Source organism: Malania oleifera, chromosome 11, assembly GCF_029873635.1.
Source record: "Malania oleifera isolate guangnan ecotype guangnan chromosome 11, ASM2987363v1, whole genome shotgun sequence".
In the NCBI taxonomy this organism is placed as follows: Eukaryota; Viridiplantae; Streptophyta; class Magnoliopsida; order Santalales; family Ximeniaceae; genus Malania; species Malania oleifera.
Window position 1 is genome coordinate 62391510 of NC_080427.1, and position 8228 is coordinate 62399737.

Sequence of the window (8228 nt, forward strand, 5' to 3'; positions counted from 1 at the left end):
AATCCTTGTACTTGGAATGAAGAATGCCAATAAGCTTTTGACAAGATCAAAGAATATTTGAAGAATCCACTAGCATTAATGCCACCTACATCTAGGAAGCTACTGATCCTTGGTTTAATAGTACTAGAGGAATCTATGGGTTGCATGCTATGTCAGAATGATGAAACAAAAAAGAGAGAAACGATAATATACTTAGTAAGAGATGCAATCAATGCGAGTCAAAATATCTTACAGTAAATAAAACATGTTGTGCCTTAGCCTGGGTTGCTCATAATTTGAGACAATATATATTGTGTAATATAAATCACTTGATCTCTCGGATGGATCCATTGAAGTATATTTTTAAAAATCGACATTATCGAGAAGAATAGCTTGGTGGAGCATGTTGCTATTAGAATTTGACATTATCTATAAGTTTATCAAGGCAATCAAGGGGAAAGTGGTAGTTAATCAGTTGGCTAACCGTGCAATAAAAGAAAAAGAAACATCAATCCAAGTTTCCCAGATAAAGATGTCTTAGTTGGAGTGGAAGATGACAACAAATGGAAAATGTACTTTGATGGATCAACAAACACATATGGTTATGGAGTAGGGGCAATGTTGGTATCACCTAAAGGGGAACATTTTCTTGTTACTACAAAGCTACCTTTTCCTTGTACCAACAATATTATTGAATATGAGTTTTACATAGCAAAACTCAATGTTGCAAAGAAATGGGAATCCAAGACTTAGAAGTATATATAGATTTTACCTTTATCATATGTTAAGTTGTGGGGGAATCGAAAACAAAGACTAGAAATTGATACATTATTAACAATTGTTAGATTACCACTTTACCTAAAAGCTTAAGCTATTAGGTTGTGGGCCAACAATGTATATCAAACTTTAACACTCCCCCGCATGTGCAGCCCGATAACACGTAGAGAGATAAACAAATGACAAATAATATCATAGAATAAATACAGGCGACAAGATTAGAACCCAGGACCTCCTGGTAACCAGAGCTCTGATACCATGTTAGATTTCCACTTTACCTAAAAGCTTAGAACCCAGGACCTTCTGGTAACTAGAGCTCTGATACCATGTTAGATTACCACTTTACCTAAAAGCTTAAGATTTTAGGTAAAGTGGTAATATAACATGGTATCAGAGTTCTAGTTACCAGGAGGTCCTGGATTCTAATCTTGTCGCCCATCTTTATTCTCTGACATTATTTGTCATTTGTTTATCTCTCTACATATTATCGGGCTGCACGTGAGGGGGAGTATTAAAGCTTGATATACATTGTTGGCCCACAACCTAAAAGCTTAAGCTTTTAGGTAAAAGTGGTAATCTAACATGGTATTAGAGCTCTGGTTACCAGGAGGTCCTAGGTTCTAATCTTGTCGCCCGTATTTATTCTGTGGCATTATTTGTCATTTGTTTATCTCTCCACGTGCTAACGGGCTGCACGTGAGGGGTAGTGTTAAAGCTTGATATTCATTGTTGACCCACAACCTAATAGCTTAAGCTTTTAGGTAAAGTGATAATCTAACATGGTATCAGAGCTCTGGTTACCAGAAGGTCCTGGGTTCTAATCTTGTCGCCCGTCTTTATTCTATGACATTATTTGTCATTTGTTTATCTCTCTACGTGTTATCGAGCTGCACATGCGGGGGAGTGTTAAAGCTTGATATACATTGCTGGCCCACAACCTAACAGCTTAAGCTTTTAGGTAAAGTGGTAATCTAACAACAATGTATGGAGAAACTTGTACAATAGTTTAGATTTATATCCTTTGAACATCTACCAAGGCTAAAAATTAGATTTTATGATGCATTAGCAACTTTGGATTCTATGATGAAGATTACCAATCAAGAAGCAATCTAATCATTGAGTGTGGATGTACAAAATGACCCTACTCATTGCATGGTCATTGAAGAGATAGAACCATGGCACCATAATATTAAAAAATATTTGCAAAATCAACAATATTTAACACATGCATATGAAAATGACCGCACAACATTTCGAAGGTTGTCAATGGGATACTATCTCAGCGGAGATACCCTATACAAAAGAGGGTAAAAAATGACATTATTAAGTTGTGTGGATGCAAAATAAGTAACTTAGATTATGGAAGAAGTTCGTGGAGGGTCTTGTTTTACACACCCATATGATAGGCAAAAAAGAATATTGAGACTTGTAGCCTTTTAGCCATTTTCAATGTAGGGCATGAATGTAATTGAATCAATTCCACCCAAAGTTTTGAATGGTCATTGTTTCAGACTTGTGTTTATTGATTACTTACCTAATGGGTTGAAGTTGCATCTTGTGCTAGAATATCAAGGAAGGTGGTAGTCAAATTCATCAAAAAAGGAAATAATTTATAGATATGGCCTACCTGAAAAGATTATATCAGATAACGCCAAGAATATAAGTAAGAAGATAATGAAGGAACTACGCAATTAGTTCAATATCCATCATCACTTTTGTCTACCCACCGTCTTAAAATGAATGGAGTTGTTGAAGTGAAAAACAAGAATGAAAATATTGGAGAAAATGACAGTTAAAATGATTGGCATGAAATGTTATCATTTTCCTTACATGCATGTCACACATCTATTAGGACTTCAATCGGGGCAACTCTATACTCATTGGTATATGGGATGGGTACTATAGTTTCAATAGAAGTGGAAATACCCTTCTTCAGAGTGCTTATGGAATATGAATTAACTAAAGCAAAATGGATTCGGAACATGATTGACCAGTTGAATTTAATTGATGGAAAGAGGTTGAAAGCTATACATCATAGATAGTTATACAAATAGAAATTCACAAGGACCTACGATATATAAGTCCAACCCCAAAACTTCAACGAGGAGATTTGGTGTTAAAGAAGATCCCAAACAATAGAAATGACCTTAGAGGAAATTTTACTCCGAACTACGAAGCACCATTTGTGGTGTAGAAAGCTTTCTCTGGAGGTGCAGTAATTTTAATCAATATAGATAATGGAATTATAGATCAACCATGTAATTCAAATGTGATCAAGAAGTTCTATCTTGAATGCTTGTATTTGTATCCAAAATAATGTACTATTCGTTCAATCAATAAAAGTACAAGTTTTCTTTATCTTTGTCGTGAGTTTTTTTAATTACTTGTGACTTTTTTTTTTTTTTGTTTTGAACTACAAATGGACTTGATCCTAAAAAATAAGGTATATAGGCAACCTATTGAACGGAAGGATGAGTTTAGTCCAAACTGTCACAAATTTGAGCTTAAAATAAGAAACTTGTATGAAAATATATAATTTGGAATAAATAATACTTAAGGAAGAACTTTTTTAGAAATTTGATTGATCCATATTCGGTTAAAATTTGAAAATCAACAAAGGGTTTAGTTTTTAGAAACTTTTCAGGGATTACTTAAAAAGTGTTTTCAAAGGTCAAGACTTCTTATTTTCCATTACGAAGGAATAGCAAAAGTATTTTACAAGTGTAATCAACAAAGGTCTCACATTACCTTGACCATTCCTTGCTATTCCAAAACCCTTTTTCTAACCCAAGAATTTTCCTTTATCTATTCTTAAGATATTTCATTATTTGTTCATCAATATGCATCACAAAATATGCAAGTCCTAAAGAAAGAGTACAAGGAACGAAGGTTTTCATAAAAGCACCTGGTATACATAGCTAAATGCCAACTCAAACAATGACAGGGATCACTAAGATCATCTTCAACAACAATATATTTCTTCGTGGAAAATGGGTAAAAAATTATATCTCCTTTTTTTACTAACATTTTATACCTAAAATGTTAGGGAAATTGGACAACTGTCGATAGAAATTTTTAAGTTCCCCAAAAAAAATTATAATATATAAAATACATAAAAAAAAATAAAAAAAGAAAAGAGAAAATGAGCTTGAGACAGTTGACTGGTCACTTTGGGTGGTTGATCGACCTTCCCTTCAAACTAGTTGTTGGTGTCATCCTATCGGTGGTCAACCGGACCTTGTAGGCAATCAACTGGTTTGCCCCAAATTTAAAAAAGAGTCATAAAATGCTGATTAACTAGAGGTTTTGGGCATGCTATATGCCCCTTTGATACCACATGTCACTTGTTAACAATGGCAATTGATGGTTGAAAGTTATTGGTAGTTAACATTTAAATTTGAATTTTCAAAATTCAAATTCAAAAAGGGTTTCCTTCCAATCTATAAGAGATTTATAAAAGAACTCTCTTAGGGGAAATTATGACACGTCCAAGTGAGGGCAAGGTGAGGATTTTTGGGAAGAAAGGGGTTAAAAAAAACATCATTCCTTCAAGGTTGCCAAGGGTTATTTGGGGAGTGATCTATGAAAAAAAGGTTCTTACTTGATATACAGAGTGAGAGCAAATTCTAAGATTGATGCCTAATTTTTTCTTCTATGATTTCATTCATTTTCATAAGTATGACATGCATGTACCCTAGAGGCATGTTTTGGGATTTACATGCTTCCCCCAGTGAATAGGGTTGTGCAGCCTAAAGGCTGGACCTAACCGCGGTTGGCCGACTCGGTTAGGTCAAATGTCATATCATATATCCCGTGTCTATAGTACGCCTGGCCAGCCAATAGCCTTGATCTAGACTCAAGGGGCACAAACAACTTTACTATACAACTCAGTCTACTATCACGCCACATGCTCCACGAGTCCGTGTGGTTGCACTATCTCCACTAACAACAGTATAGTGCTCAATATCACTACCCATCATTAGAGTTTCCATATCCATCCATCAGGGTTTCACTACCACATACCCGCAATCATTATGCGGTATTGGCATTTCATCATTCACATTTCTGTATTCATATTTTAGAATTTCACATTTCAATTCTCATACATCAATATTCATATTGCAAAATCAACGTTGCAATATTTCACATTTCTCATATTCAAATTTCAATATCTGTATTGTAGTATTTACATTACAATACTCACATTCTCATATTCTCATATCAGTATTCACATATCATTATTCTCATTGCAGCATTATCCTTGCAATCTTCACATTTTCAATATTCACAACTCATTTCATCATTTCAATGGAATTTCTTCAGTTCAATGCTCATTTCATCTCATAAATACATATACACATCTCATTTCACGTAATTCACATTTCTCAACAAAACATTTTCATATCTTAACTCACCTCTAACAATTTGTGGGCAGGTTTTTTCAGGGCTAAATAATGCAAAAATGATCATTTATTAATAAGGAAGGGGAGACCAAATGACTCTCGGTTCTGGAAATCAATTATGGCCACCATTCCAGAAGTTATGGATAATGTTAAAATTTTGGTGAGAGGTGGGAACTCTTCTTTTTGGTTCGATAGGTGGCTGTCATCAGGCCCGTTATCTATGAGCACTGAGGATATTTTGAACAAGAAACTATGTATTAAGGATTGCTGGCTAAAAAATAATTGGAACTCTGATTTAGTATTAGAATTGGTTAGTGCCGATAAAACAAGGAAAATTTTGCACCACGTGCTGACGGATAAAAGTGGGCAGGATATTTTTGTCTAGATGCCTGCCCCTGATGGTAATTTTTCTACAAAAATGGCTTGGGAGGCAATGAGGAGTAGAAGTGATAATTTTGTGTGGAATGACTGGTTTTGGCATTCTTTATTGCCCAAAAGAATCTCAATGTATTTATGGAGAGTCTGGTTTAGATGCTTCACTGTAGATGATAGAATTCAGGTCAAAGGAATATCGATGGCTTCGGTTTGTGATTGCTGCTTTCAGAGAAGCCAGGAAAACATTGATCATATTCTTTCTTTAGGTGAGGTGGCTTCAGAAGTTTGGCGTTGGGCTAGTGTGGCGTTGGGGATTCCTTTCCAACGATCCCTTCCCTAGAAAAACAAAATGGCAAATTGGTTCCACTATGCTAAAAAAATCGTCTATTAAAGGTATTTTAATTGGGCTGATTCCGTGTTTGATTAAGTGGTGCCTTTGGAATCGAAGATGTAAAGTGAGAATGGAAGGAGTTTATCAAAGTGCAGATCAGATGTGGAGAAGTGTTCGATTCTGGGTTTGTTTTATTGCTGAGAGCACCAATTCTTTTCAAAAATTTAAGAAGTCGGACATTAAGATTTTGAATGAGTTCCAAATTAAGCATCAGGGAATTTGCAACGGGCCTAAAAAATTATTTCGTGGGTTAAACCTCAAGTAGAGTGAATAAAACTTAATTGTGATGGGAGTTGTAGGGGCAATCCAGGTACTTCAGGAGGTGGAGGAATTATTCGGGATTGTCATGACACGGTAAAAGCGGGTTTTTCAAGTTATTTTGGCAATGGTACAAATAATAGTGCGGAATTAAAAGCAATCAGGGAAGGAATTCGTTTGTACAAACATTTACATTATTTTAATATGATTATTGAAAGTGACTTGCGAATTGTAGTTGGTTAACTTTGAAAAGGTAGATGTACTTTGTGGTATCTTTGAGAATTTTGGGAGGAACTCGTGGTGGAGTTAGAAGGAGTGAACGTCATGGTGATGCATCAATATAGGGAAGATAATAGTGCGGCTAATTTTCTTACTAAAGAAGGAGAAATGGGAAACAGTGTAATCTACGAAGAATAACACCTTTTACCACCTTATTTGAAAGGTATTCTTCGGATGGATAGGTAGGGTCTCGTTTCCGTTCGTCGTTAGTTCGAATTTAGAGTTTCGTTTGGTGTATTTTGTTTTGATTTTGGTTGTGTTTATGTTTTTATCTTCTTTGTTAGTTATGTTTAGTTTTGTTGTCCTAGTTTGATTTGTTGTCCTAGTTTGGTTGGTTGCTAGTTTGGAAGGGTTTTTCTGTACTCTCCCTTTTGTTTTATCTTGTAACCACGATATTCCTCTACCAAAAGTGAGGATATATTAATAATTAAATGGAGGTGCCACCCTCTTTTAGTAAAAAAAAAAATATTCATCATTTCTCAAAAGATATACATTTTCTAATACATTTCACTTTCATCATTTTTCCCCATTTCAAATCTCATATCTCAATTCACATTTCATAATCTCATATTTCTCAAGGTAAATCATTTAACCTAGTTTAAAACATTTCACAATATAAATCATATGTCATACAAATTTCATCTAATATTTCATATCATAATAAATTTCAGGTAAAATATTATAATACCATTTTCAAATAATAGCCCAATCAGTATTTCTCAAAATTGACTATTATAATTTATTCCCGTTACCTGGCTTACAAAGATTTCGCTAAAACACCCAATTTCTATGCCCCTTGGCGTTCGCAGCGTAAAAACCTACAATTCACATTTTCCCCAAATTATTTCACACAACTCCCAGAATAATTTTCATTTAACATTTCTTAGGTTCCGTATACTCCAAATTAACTTAAAAACTCTAAAATACACCACTTACCCTGGTTTTGAGATGGTGCCCCAGAACCCCAACTTAAAAATATACTCCGCATAGGTTGTAAGGAATCTTCCTAGGAACCCTGTGGTGGTTCTTGATCATCAATCCGGGCTTTAACGAAATCAAAATCAAAGGAAGAATGGAAGGGGTTCCGTGGGTTTGCATGAGGAGAGAGAGAGAGAGAGAGAGAGAGAGAGAGAGAGAGAGAGAGAGAGAGTTTTTGTTTTGATTTTTAGAAAATGCCTCGTGTGATCTCCATATAATGCCCACTATAGAGAAAACCGTTGCCAATTTTCTCTAACCCTCAGAAAATCGTCGCTGGTTTTCTATTTAATCGGCTCAATTTTACTGTTTACCCATTACTGTTCTACGGTAACTTTCCAAAATCGTCGCCGATTTTATGTCTCCTCTAAAAAACCGTCGCCGATTTTCTCCTTTCCTAACTAAAAACCACTTTTTTCAATTTATTTTATTATTTTATTTTTCTGAGTCTTTATAATTATGCTCAGTAGGGTAAGGGTGCTTTTCTAAAAATGATTTTGTACAAAATAAAAATACAAACATTTGATATTCATTATGCAAATCAAAGCAAGAATGTATTTCTCCAATATAATATTTACCATGGAAATATATGGAGAAATATCAAAGCAAACTCCCAAAATGATTTTCAAAGTGAAAAGGAAATGAGAGAGTTAATGCCTTGAATGAAAAACAAAATGCCTATAAAAATTACTCTCTTGTAAAAATTATTTACATATAAATGAAAGAGAGTTTTAGAGAGTAAAAGATTTGTCCCAAGAAAAGAGTTTTGCGGTAAAAACGTGTTCTAGGAG